Here is a 12,541-nt window from a genome sequence, read left to right as displayed (position 1 = left end):
AACTTTATAAAAGAACTACTGTATTTGAATCTTCCCCTTAGGAAAATACCAGCATACAACCAGAGCAGATTTCCAGGGGGAAGTCTGCAAAGATAAAAGTTACAAGTTGAGGGTACATAATGCAAAGTGAACAAATAGGCACGTGGGCAAATTAATGACTAGAATATAAATTAATCCTTTGCTCTCTTCCACTTGTGATGAGCACAGAGCTTTTATTAATATCAAGGAGAGTCCTTCTTGCAGAACAATAGGAGAATATACCTCAGGACTTGTTCTGAAGCTTTCAGTAAGAGTCACAGTCCTGCTGTAATGCAAAGAGGGAATCTAATCCCTCCATTTTCAGAGGAACAGTGCAGGCTGCAGCCAAATCTGTAAATACAGGCCAGAATAAGGAGAAATCTGGTTAAACTCACAAGTTCCTCATATATAACTTTTTTTTTTCTTCTTTTTTTTTTTTTTTTTTTTTTTTTTGGTGGGGGGGGAGGGAAATACATTTGGGGTTCAATCAAGTAAACTGACAGGAAGCAGAGAACCCTCTCAAGTATTTGTCACTGGCCTCAGATTAGAGTGGAAAAGACCCAAAGTGCACAGAGGTCATTTGAGCATCTTTCTCGTATTACCTTCTTTTATCTTAGATATGAGGAATGAGAAAGTAGTATGGAAAAAAGGGGTAAGAAGAAATAGCACTCGATCTTTAGCACCTCTTCCTTAGGAGCAAAGATATCCACTCATCAGTCTGGCTCCATAAAGTTAGTTAGGGCATGCTCAGTGAATAGGCTTTGGGACGTGAACCAGAATTACCATCGGGAAGAAGACATCCAGAATATGTCCATGCAGCTCAGCAACTCGAATTGCACCATCCTTTAACCAGTCATTGACAGTGGTCCTGTGCCAGGCCACTTGATCTGTGAAGGGTCAAGGTGGTGAATGTCAGCACATGCTGACAGGTCCTTCCAATACTGAAGTCTCAGGAGTTTTATGTCATGTTCATTTTCCCCCACTATTTATAAGCATTTCTGACTGGGAACTTATATATTTTTCACATGAGAAGAAAAAAGAACTGTCTTAAAGGTTTTCAAGTTCCTGTTACAACTCATATTTTGGTTATACACATAGGCTTGAACAAGAATTCACATTTCCTTGCATTAGATGCAGACATTGAAAGAAAGCAGTTTCTGATTTGAAGGCCTCCTAATAAGAAATGAAATATAACAGAAGGAAAAAGGCCTACATACTTCTCCAGCGCAGTCAGCAAAGCACTCAGAAGCAGCACAGATTAAAGCTGAATGTTAAATTTATAGTAAGAATCAAGCAAAAAATACAGAGAAATAATTTGTACTTAAAATAACTGTAATTTCCTTAATAAATTTAAATTTCCTTGTCATTTCCTTGTAAATTTCCTTGTCATAAACAGAAGAAGCATACTTCTATTAGAATATGCTGCTTTCAAATTGGGGGATAAGCAACTTAAATCTTTAGTAACTTAATAAAATGAAATTTCTTGGAGATTATTTTCTGTATTGTTGGTGATTCTGAATGAAATTTGCACCAAATTCACAGAATTTATTCTAGAAATTCCATGCACGGAGTTAAATCCATAAAAATCAATACATTACAGTATTTTTTATCCAAAAGTCTTAGTTGCACTTAGAATGACATAAAAGATGTGGCTTCTTCCTCCTTCTGTCTGGATGGGTGTGTGGTTGTGTGTGTGATGTTTGTGTTCACATGAGTTCTCTGTCTGTCTAGAATCTGTGTGAGCAGCTATGCAAGCATGTATTTATGTACATGCACACGTAGTGCTTTGTGTGCTTGCTGTAAATGAATCCTCAGCCTTGCTCCTGGTGGAACTCAGGGACAGGGATCAGCAGCAGCCTTGCTTCTCTTCAAGTTGTTGAATCTGGCATGATTTGTTTTCCTCTAAAATCATGTTCCCAAACACAATGCGTTCGAAAATGACAGATATAAGGCATAAGAAAGGTTATTTTTCTAATTCTAAATTTGAAACATGGCAATTTGTTATATTTTGTATGAGAACAAAGACAGAAAAATAAAAATAGCTTATGGCAGACCTAGATTTTTCATAGTATTATGGAAGAAAATTGGTAAGAACAGTGCGTTAAAATAAAAAATGTATTAAAGTATTTAACTTTTAGAAATCAGGAAGCCAGTAAGACTTACTGAAATACAAAGAGTTAGATTTCACAGACATGGGCGTCATAAGTAACACAAAATGTTCTACACTTCCACTGCTAGGCTTAAAACCCACTAGGTTAGGGAAGGCACACAAGTGAGGTGTACATTCTCTATAAAACAGTCTGCTCCCACCCTTGGCACACGTGTGTACCTTGTTCTGGCACACACTGTTCATGTCCAAGTCTGAGGTATAATGTGCTCCAAAAAACAGGTTTACATTAAACCCCTAGGATTTAACACCAAAGCCTAATTTAATGGAAGCCTATGTTCTGGACAAGCACCAAAACTGAGAAACACCTTTACTTAATATGCATCTTCAAAGTATATACAATGGTGTTTTGGGCACAGCAACCCGATGACAGTTTCCATATTTCTATTTGTCTAATATTTTTGCATCTATGTTTATTGAAGCACCAATTTTATTAGCTGAAAGGCACCTATCAAGGAAGGGCTGTAGGAGACTTTTCTGTAACTCTCATTCAATGTATTCACACTACACATCTTTGAATTATCATTAAAATCCTAAGATAATAAAGAACAAGCCAAATATGGGGCCTGCACCAATACTGAGGAGTACGCAGTGTACTACCTATCACCATATGCAGAAGCAACACCAGAGGACAAAAAGCCAAAATACATTCACTGAAATTCAGGTCAAAATGGTCATAACTCTTTAGAGTTTTAGCTTTATCTTTGAGCGTCCTAATGACTGTAATCACAATCATGCTGTGTTTCAACCTCTTTGCTGCTTTGAATCACCCACATTTAGGTCAGGCCTAAAGGCCCTCTGATGGGGAACAACCTCCCAGAGCTGTGCCTGGCAAACTGCTTGGAAAAAAGCACACAGCTCTGCAGAAAGATGAAGTCACTGACTTGTTCCCACAGTTAAGCCAGAAGCAGAGTTGTAAGAGTTACAGCTCTTAAAAGCTGCAGACCGAAAGATCATTATGGAAAACAAGAGGGGAAAGGCTTCAACTTCCTTACTTTGCTTGGCAAATTTAATTTCCAAATCCACCGCAGGCTCACCCTGCCCTCCCTCAACAAGGGGTTTCTGAATTAAAAATACAATGTTGGCATGTGCATGTTGTGACTTTTTTTCAAACTGGATTAGGTTTCGCCCCCCCCCCCTTCCCCCCCCCCCCCCCCCCCGACACTGTTGGTTTATCTTTGACTTATTCACCCTTCATATAAGGAATGTATAAAAATACCTATTTTTCTGAATACAAGGAGAAAATAGAATAAGCAATTTAAACATATTTAGTACTGTCATCCTGAGAAGCATACACATGTATTTTTTATATAAAATGCCCACAACAAGCTTTTATATAAGCCAGTCACCACACCCACAAATTGGCATTAGTGAGTATAAGTATGCCACAACATACACATATGCAATTTGTGTTCTTAAAAAACTAGGGTACCAGATTTTAAAATCTCATTTCTAGTATCCCAAACTCAAAAATATATCACAACTAATACACATGCTAAGGTTTGTTAATTGAGTATTGCTTTCAGTGTAGAAAACTGTAGTATTTTCACTGGCACTGAATCAGACTAACAATTATTGAAGACACCTATAACCATTTTTGAACAAAAAAGACCAAACACCACATGAAATAAGCATTATTGAAAGGACGGAACTTGTGTTTAAGGTTTTGATTGAAGACAATTAAATATAAGCTAACTGTAGAAGATATGTACCATGCAAAAGACAAGTATTTCAGATATAGAAAAGGATATATTTTTCAATTATATCTTCTTTTTAATTCCAAAAGGAAACTATGTAAGCCTTGCAGTTAGTAAACTAACAGTCTGCACACTGAAAACAGGATAGTTAAAAAAAAAAAATCTTAGCCTCTTAAAACTAGCTAATTGCTGTCACTATTAAGTGAAGATCAGCATCCCTTCCTCCCCATTCACTACTCCACAACAATGACATCTCCCTTCTGGTTTTAGGTTTTGTCTAACCACAGCAATGGTGAGAACACTATTTCAGAACTACATGGTATCAGAAGTGTACAGGCCAATATGCTTTTCAAAGGGTATGTTATAAATAGCTTACAGCTATTAGAAGTGCAACAATTAACTGATAAATTAGTAAGACAGGCAAGCAAAATATCAATCATGGCCCTTCTAACATAATTTGCATAAATTACACAGGATCACAAATTATTGCAGTTTTTGCATAAAACAAGAGTACCTACTTCAGTTGTTCAATAACTTGAATAGTTTTAACACTAAATCTATACCACACAATACTCAAAATATAACGAAGAGACCACAAGAATAATGAATATTAATTGGTGATTTTCTGCTCAAAACTTGTTTATAGCAATTTCTGGGATAAAATTTAAAAAAAAAGGAAAAAAAGGAAAGAAGAAACACATCCCAGATGGACAGCATTTTGTAGCACAGCATACAGTAAATCCCAGATATCTTCCTAGGACAGAGATGACAACAAGTGTAGTGATAGTTATTACACCATGACCTAGTGGCCCATACAAGGCCTGAAAAAGTGCTACATTAAAGTAGGTCTGTTATTACCAGCACAGTTAGCAATTTGGATGATTGCATGAGTTTTAGAATGCAATTAAGCTGGCATAAAGAGTGCCCATTTAACTCTTGGAATGAAAGGACAGCCAGGAAGTGATTTAATTTTAATTTATTAATATATATTTATTATGTTTTTCAAATTTATTTCATTTCTTGTTGTCACTCTGACATCAAAGCACCTGTAAATTCTATTATTATAAATATGGATTTTTTTAAAGCAAACTGAAAAGCACTTCATTCTTAATAAGGCACAAAAGAGACTTCCTGCCTCAGATTCTTATGCTGTCTGTGCTGGTTTCAAGATCTAGAAAGAACTGTTGTTAAATAATTCAAAGCGGTCAAACAAGACCAAATTGGTAGAACAACCCGTATTCCGCCCTCAGTTAAAACTTTGCCATCTGACTTAAGTTAATACAGTTACTCAAATAACAGTGAGGAAGAATCTGATTAATTCTGTTCATGTTTGTATGCTATGAGGATAAAAGAACGAAAACTAAGACTTTCAAAATTACATCTCTGCATCCTTAATGTCAGTTTTGTGACATACTCCCCTATTATACCACCAGCCACGCAGGACTGATGGTGCAAAGATTTTATCTTCTTGATTCATGTTGTAAAGATGGAAAACTGCATCATTAGGTTTTGTTTTGACAACTAGGTGAAAGGACTGAAGTGAATTCTGCATAAAAGAGGTCCCTTTCATCCTTGAGTAACAGAGATAAACCTAAGAAGATTTATGGAAGTAGGTATGTGCATTATTTTACATACACTCTGAAAGAGTTGATCTGATGCAGGACAAAGACAATGTTGTAAAGTGCAGGTCCTTCCCTACTTCTCTAGCTCCTTCTCTTCCCAATTTTCACATTAAACCCTAAACATGAAATGTAGGATCTGAGGCAGCATTTCTGATGAGACAATATACTTTTAATACAGTTATTATTCTATCTTGGTGAAAGAATGTTTCTTGGCAAATGCAAAGAAAGCCATTTATGCAGAAAAAGCATTCTGCCTCAAAGACATTGAAACAGGATGTCCAAAGTTCTGCCTGTTGTTACCACCTATGGGAAAGGAACAGTGCCAGCAACAGGATGGGAATCTGTCTTCATAAAATTTGTAACAGCAAAAAGACTCGGTGCTTCTAATTATGGAGATTTTTATAAAGTTTTGAAAACTTTTTGGATAAACCAATGGCTGACATGTCTACAGAAGACCTTCACAATAAAAAGAAAAAAATCAAAATTTTTGAAAGATTTATCAAAATAATTAACACCACATATTATAAAGGTATAATGCAATATTATTCCTCTGAACTGTACATCCTAAAGAGTTGATACATGATGAAGGTATCACATACCAGTATTATAAGACAGAGAACTAGAACTAAACTTGCATGCAAACTCAGATGTAGTAAATCGATGTACAAATGAAAGAGTTAAAATATCTGAAAATACCTCTACTCAATAAAATAAAAAGATAGACCACATCAGTGTGCTGAAAGTCATGCATTCTTGCTCTGCATATTAGACCACACTGGCCTATAATGAAATTTAATATGCAGATCCTTGAGCCACTGCCATGTCCCACTGACGTAAAAACTGAAACATATTTATCTGTTTATACTGTAAGTCTTCTGGGCAGGGCATATGTTTGTACAGCACTTGGCAAAATAAAGTTCTGGATTGTGACTGCAGTCCATATGCACTATAACACTACAAGCAACACAACTAATTACATGTGCATGTGCACTCATGTTCTCAAAGCCCAGCAGGAATATTTAGCCTAACAACTCCCTAGCACCAATGAGTAAAGGTAGGGAATGCATACCCATTATGTACTTGAAAAAATCCAACTCTTTTCATGCAAACAGAGAAGAAAGCCAAAAAAAAAAAAAAAAGCAAAACTCTAGAGCTTGAGCACGTCCAGTTCTGAGGTCTCCTAAACAAGTACATGGATCAGCTGAAGGAAATCCAGAGGAGGGCCATGAAGATGATTAGGGGACTGGAAAACCTCTCCCATGAAGATGGGCTGAGAGACCTGGGCTGCTCAGACTGGAGCAAAGGCAGCTCTAGAGAGACTGTAAAGCACCTTCCAGTGCCTAAAGGATTGAAATCTACAGTGAATATCTGTAGAACCTTACAAGAATTTCCACCACCAGCACTTCCACTCTCAACCTTCGGAAAGCATGTTTCAGCTTCCTCCAATGACTGGTTTCAGCACCATGAGATTTTAAGTACTTATGTTTCTATTTCTCTCTTTTGCTTTCTGGCTATCAGCACTTTATGCCAAAACACTCAAGCTTCTCTTTGCAACCAAAACACCTACAAAGATTTTTTTTTTTTAACGGAAAATTATATTTATGTGCAACTGATGCTACAAATAGCATCCTTCAGAAAATCATCTAATATTATTAACTACCATTTTTCTGAGAGGTTTTTTTTTTTCATGCTTAAGACAGAGATGAAGAGCTTTCCTGTAAAATCTCCATTCCTCTCTTTCGAAGTTCCCCAAAGCTGATCTACAATAGTATGGTTATGGAATTAGCTGACTACCTACAGTATGCAGTCAAAATCTTAAACTCCATCTAAGTCCTAGAACCTTGTGTTTGCTGCTGGTGAGGTGGCTCCTAGTGCTGAAAACCAGGCAATAGGAAATTAAAGGTACTGGAATTTAGATGCAGACTAAGTTCTTTGTATTTAATCCATATTTTCAGAAGTTTTATTCACACTTTATTATTGGAAATCACTGAGGACATCTACAGATAGTTCTTATAACAGCACTTTTAGAGACTACTATCTCTGTGGTTCTTTCTTCTTTGATTTCATGCATCACACCCTGTTGTGAATTGGAGCATAACCAATCTGAAGGGGGGAACTGTCTTTTAATCACAGTTGGTATCTCCAAATTAAATTTTCACATTAAGTCATAGTATTTCAGTTTCTGTGTCTCTGTGGCTGAAAAAATAGCAGTGTACCATAGTACAGATGATTTCAAAGTGCAGTCAGATATTCCTGCCACAACATAAAGGGAAGGAGTAAAAACTGGTAGTATAGGTTGCAGAAAGCCAAAGAACCAAGTTCATATTTTACCTAGTGGTTTTAGTGAGATTTGAAAAGTAACACAGAAAAAACACAGAGAAAGTTACACTCAAGATGGTTGCCCTGATCAAGCTTGTTTTTTGATCTGCGACTGCACGTTCATCTATTTTTTAAATTCTTTTTTGTCTTCCATTTTGTTACCTCTTCTGGTTGTCTCTGCACTCACTCACAGAATTTGCTTTGAACTAGCTGCTCAGGGGTAAAATGAAAAGGTTAATTCTCTGACTTTTTGTGAAGGAGGTACAAATATTTTAGGTTATTTCACTGAAAAGTGTATTTAGTCATATCCATATATCTTTCATTATCAATCTATTCAAGTTTTTGTTAGTTTTTGATTAAGAAAAGCCTTCAAAGTAACAGCCATTAGAATAACTCTGTGGATAAGTTATGCATTTCTTACAGACTTTATTACCTCTGTTTCTGAATGTGTTTTTGCCTGAGACATGCGTGCATGTGTGTCTGTGCATGTATATGTATCAATGTGTGAACATATATACAATATTGAAGTATGCACTTATGAGCGTGTGGGCCCATTCTATTAATATTGAAAAATATGTATATAAGACATTCCCTCATGAGGAAAATAAAACCACAGTTGAATAAGAAATAAATCTAAAACCTAAACCCTTTTACAGGTTTTAGACTGGAAGCCCAGTCAGACTTACAACTACACTGGCACTCCCAGGCACAAGCTGCACATGCTGTAACACAGAAATTGCTTCCGTGCTTTATTCCTCCAGCTTTTCAGGTTTCCATGGAAATGAGTGGGAATCCCAACACAGGAGAAAAATAACTAGGCTATCCAACTCACACCATGGTGCTGGATGTCTGAACAGCTGATACATGAGGCAGTCATCACAAGAACAAAAATACACAGAATACAATACTACACATAATATTGGAGCCAAAAAAACAGCCACAACTGCATCTTGAAAGAACACATGTATACTACTGCTGTAGTTCGCACAAAAAACTCTGCAAGAATAAAGTTTTATACTATTTTGAAACTGCCCAGGATATGAATACAGGTACTGTATAATGTTCTAAAACTAATTAATTGAGCAAGTCATAGCTATTTAAAACAGAGCCTGATTTTTGTAACATTGACTTCACAGATGGTGAATTTAAAAAAAAAAAAAGTGTGTTTTTAAAATTCTATTAATACTAATACCCAAAGACCCACCGACTGCTCAGCAAGCCTTGGTTTCACAAACGACAGACCATTTACAGAGGACTTCCAGTGTAGCAACACCATGCCTCCACTTGGATGTTGAGGGCTCCTGCCAGTTCTTTTGCCTTTTCACATGAAAATTACAGGGTCATGTGGTTCTTCCTTATTTGCTATTATATCTAAGATTAATGTAATTGTCGGTATGGACACACAAAACCAAAAACTTTTTTTTTTTAAATGAACTGTTGAAAACAGGACCAGTATAGTCCTTAAACTTCCTCAGATGAGAGGAGAAAAGACCAAAAAAACTTTAGTCACTTTGAGTAAGGCTCTCTTATCTGGCAACAAGTCTTTGCTACTATATTTGTTGATTTCACCGCAATTGTGTCATGCTCACTGCTTCACTTGGCACACTATTTTTTTCTCATCAAATAGACAAAATGTTTGAGGTGTTTGAAAAGTGTTTGGACTATTTTTCAATGGAAAGTCTTGGAGTACACAGAACAAATGCTAAGCCCTGCAGAGAGTGGTATCTCCTGCTCCTTATTAGGTTCGTCAGCCACATGGCAGGAAACAGAAAATTATTAATAGATCCTTTCCAAGTGATATAGTCTATCAAGAATCAAACAAAATCTTTCAGACTGAGAGAAGAGAAAGAAAAAGAGAGGGTGATTAAATAGTTGCCAGAAGGAGGACAAACCTTGTCCATTACATTCTCTGTGAGGAAGAATACAACACAGAAGTATCAAATGCCAATAGTGATTGATCACAGGGCCTAGAAAAGTATCTAACTTCTCTACCAAAAGATGAACAAAGCCTAGCCTGAGCTGCAGGCTGGCTCACCAAACTTTTAGAGGCACAGCCTCCTGTGGGGAACAAAGCAGAACTGTGCCTCAGTATCACTGCATTTGCACAGTCATTCACCCAGGTGTAGATTTCCTTCCTATAGGGCATAAGAGAACAAAACAATTCCAAGTAACCATTGTCAACAGTATTTCCTAAGAACTTAAACAGGCTAAACATATTATCTTCTCAAAGTGATTCAGCTACTTCTAAACCATTCTCAAGCAAGAATCAACAAGAGGTAGCAAGTTATCCTACCTGTGCCTGTCTGAAATGTGGTTACTAATTTGCACATTCATATGAAACACATTATTCAGTGTGTCAAGATCATACTAAGCTTTGAGCATCTTCTGACCAATAGTGGTCATTACTAACATGTCACTTGAGAATGGATTAATGATGGCTGATGGCTCAGCCAAACCTATTGAACTTTGTTTACCTTTGGGGCACATGATAACTGCACATGATCAGGACACAGCACCTCTGAAACTAGGGAAGACTGCGACAGGAAGGCCAGGATCTTCTTCTGAATAATTAGCAGCAAAATAGGTTTAAGAAGCCCATTTCCTGATCTAACCTATCATTCCTATGCCTGTAAGGCATTTTGAAAAATAGCAATTTGTGTTGCTAGGCTGTAAACCCAGTCACTGAAACTATTCCTCTTTTGGTGGATTTGGTTTTCAGATAAGCACCACTTATCTGTATTACCATAACTAAGGGGATGACAAACTGGAGCACAGGGGCAGAAATAAGTAGCCAGGAAAAGCTATGCACAAATACTCCCTGAAATTGCTTCAGTGCTGAAAAACAATGCCACATCTTATCTGAGGGGCACAACTGCATTTTAGAGATGGGGAACATTTCTTTCCACACAGGCTGACATAAATATGAAGTTCCTGAATTAGAAGTGGCTTACCTTGGAGTTGCCATTGAAAAACAGCAAAATGAAATTGAGGGAGTCTCTCAGCCCTCATACATGCAGATGCCCTAGGAAATAGTTACATACCTGCAGCTACATGCTGCTATAAAAGAGCATCTGCAATTCTCACCCAAGGCTCACCAGAATTACTACTGGCTGCTTTGCCACATTCTGGTGCAATTTCTCAAAACTAACTGCTCTCCTGCACCCTTAATTATCTGGATTAAAGGCTAAAAATGGTCTAATTCCATCTTGAAATGATTAGAGAGCTGGAATAACTCTCCTATTATATCTCTCTCCAAGCTGAGAGAGTTGGGGTGGTTGGGCCTGGAGAAGAAAAGGTTTCAGGGGGGCCTTCCAGTACCTAAAGGGGGTCTACAAGAAAGACATGAGAGAAATGGAAATTACGAACTTTCTCTGGAGTTAAAGCAGGTAACGTAAGACAAAATCATTTCAGAGCAGAGAAGGGACTGAAAGGAGTGGACGGAGTGATGCCCTGTTTCATGGTGGTAGCAGGTGATATCACTGCTGTGGCTATTCTGGTCTTCTGTGCCATGGCCGCTTGTCCTTAGTTCACTAGCAGACAAAATTTATTCATTTTAAGACACATCTGTGCATTCACAGGCTAAGGGTGATATGGAATTTTCCTGTGAAAAAGCAATGAGCCATGCAGAAGGCAGGCACATTTTCATTGCCTCTCCAGCTTTCTTGGAAATATACTTCTGAAAATTCCCTTAAATATTCAAGCTATGCTTTGATGAAAAGCTAAACTTGCTTTTTTTTTTTCCTATTTTATAAAATACTATTATTAATAAGTTTTTATAACTTTCTTCACCAATCATCTGCCTATAGCCTTTCTATGCTACAATAAATTATGATGATAAAGAACAGCAAATGGAACCTACAAGAGTAATCATGTCAGACTATTTAGACACTAGTAGCTGAAGTATTAATTATTGTCCTCAACATTTTTAGTATATTTCCTTGTAAAATCTACATGAAAAAAATCACTTTTTGTTTGCCAAATATGCTCAATGAACAGTCATCCGCACATTCCAATACATGCTATTTTTAAGTGTTGCTTTACCATGCTTTTTTCTAAAAAAAACACTTTTTTTTTTTTTTTTTTTTTTTTTTTTTTTTCCTGCCGACTGGCCGACTGGGTAAGGGACTGGCCATATAGTAATTCCAAGCTCATTTCCTGTGAATTTCTGAACAGACTAGAAGTACCCATAGAGCACACAGGGCAGTGAAACTGCAGACAAAATGCCTTCAGGTGCAAGAGGAAGGTGAGAAAAGATCGGGGAACAGGGAGAATGGAAGAAGTGCAAGAGTTTTAATGCATGGGTTTTAATGCATGATGAGAGGAGTATGAGACTCTTACAGCATGAAAATATATACAGATTTTATGTTAATTTGATTGGGGTTTTAATGAGTCCATGCATGAAGGTTTGACTGGAACCCAGGCCTGCCTGAACCCTAGCATTTACACTTAGGCTCTGGCTTTTTGCCCTGCTCTCTGGCTCCCTCGCAATGCAGCCAGTATCACCTGCTTCTGCTGGCAATCAGCTCAAACTACTTTCTCTCTTCATTTTCACCTCTCCCACAGCAGAAGAACAGGTGGGAGGTCAGTGCTGTGACTCTACCCCTCATTCCCTCAGTGCTTATCACCTTTCCTCCTGTGTCTTTAGCAAAAGAAACTAAAAGTAAACCAGAAGAAAAGACAAAGCTGATGGATTTATGGCAAGAAATAAATGGCATGAA

The sequence above is a fragment of the Onychostruthus taczanowskii genome, unplaced genomic scaffold (genome assembly GCF_017590055.1).
Source record: "Onychostruthus taczanowskii isolate IOZ18803 unplaced genomic scaffold, ASM1759005v1 scaffold11, whole genome shotgun sequence".
NCBI classification, from domain to species: Eukaryota; Metazoa; Chordata; class Aves; order Passeriformes; family Passeridae; genus Onychostruthus; species Onychostruthus taczanowskii.
Note: the sequence above shows the minus strand (reverse complement) of the source record.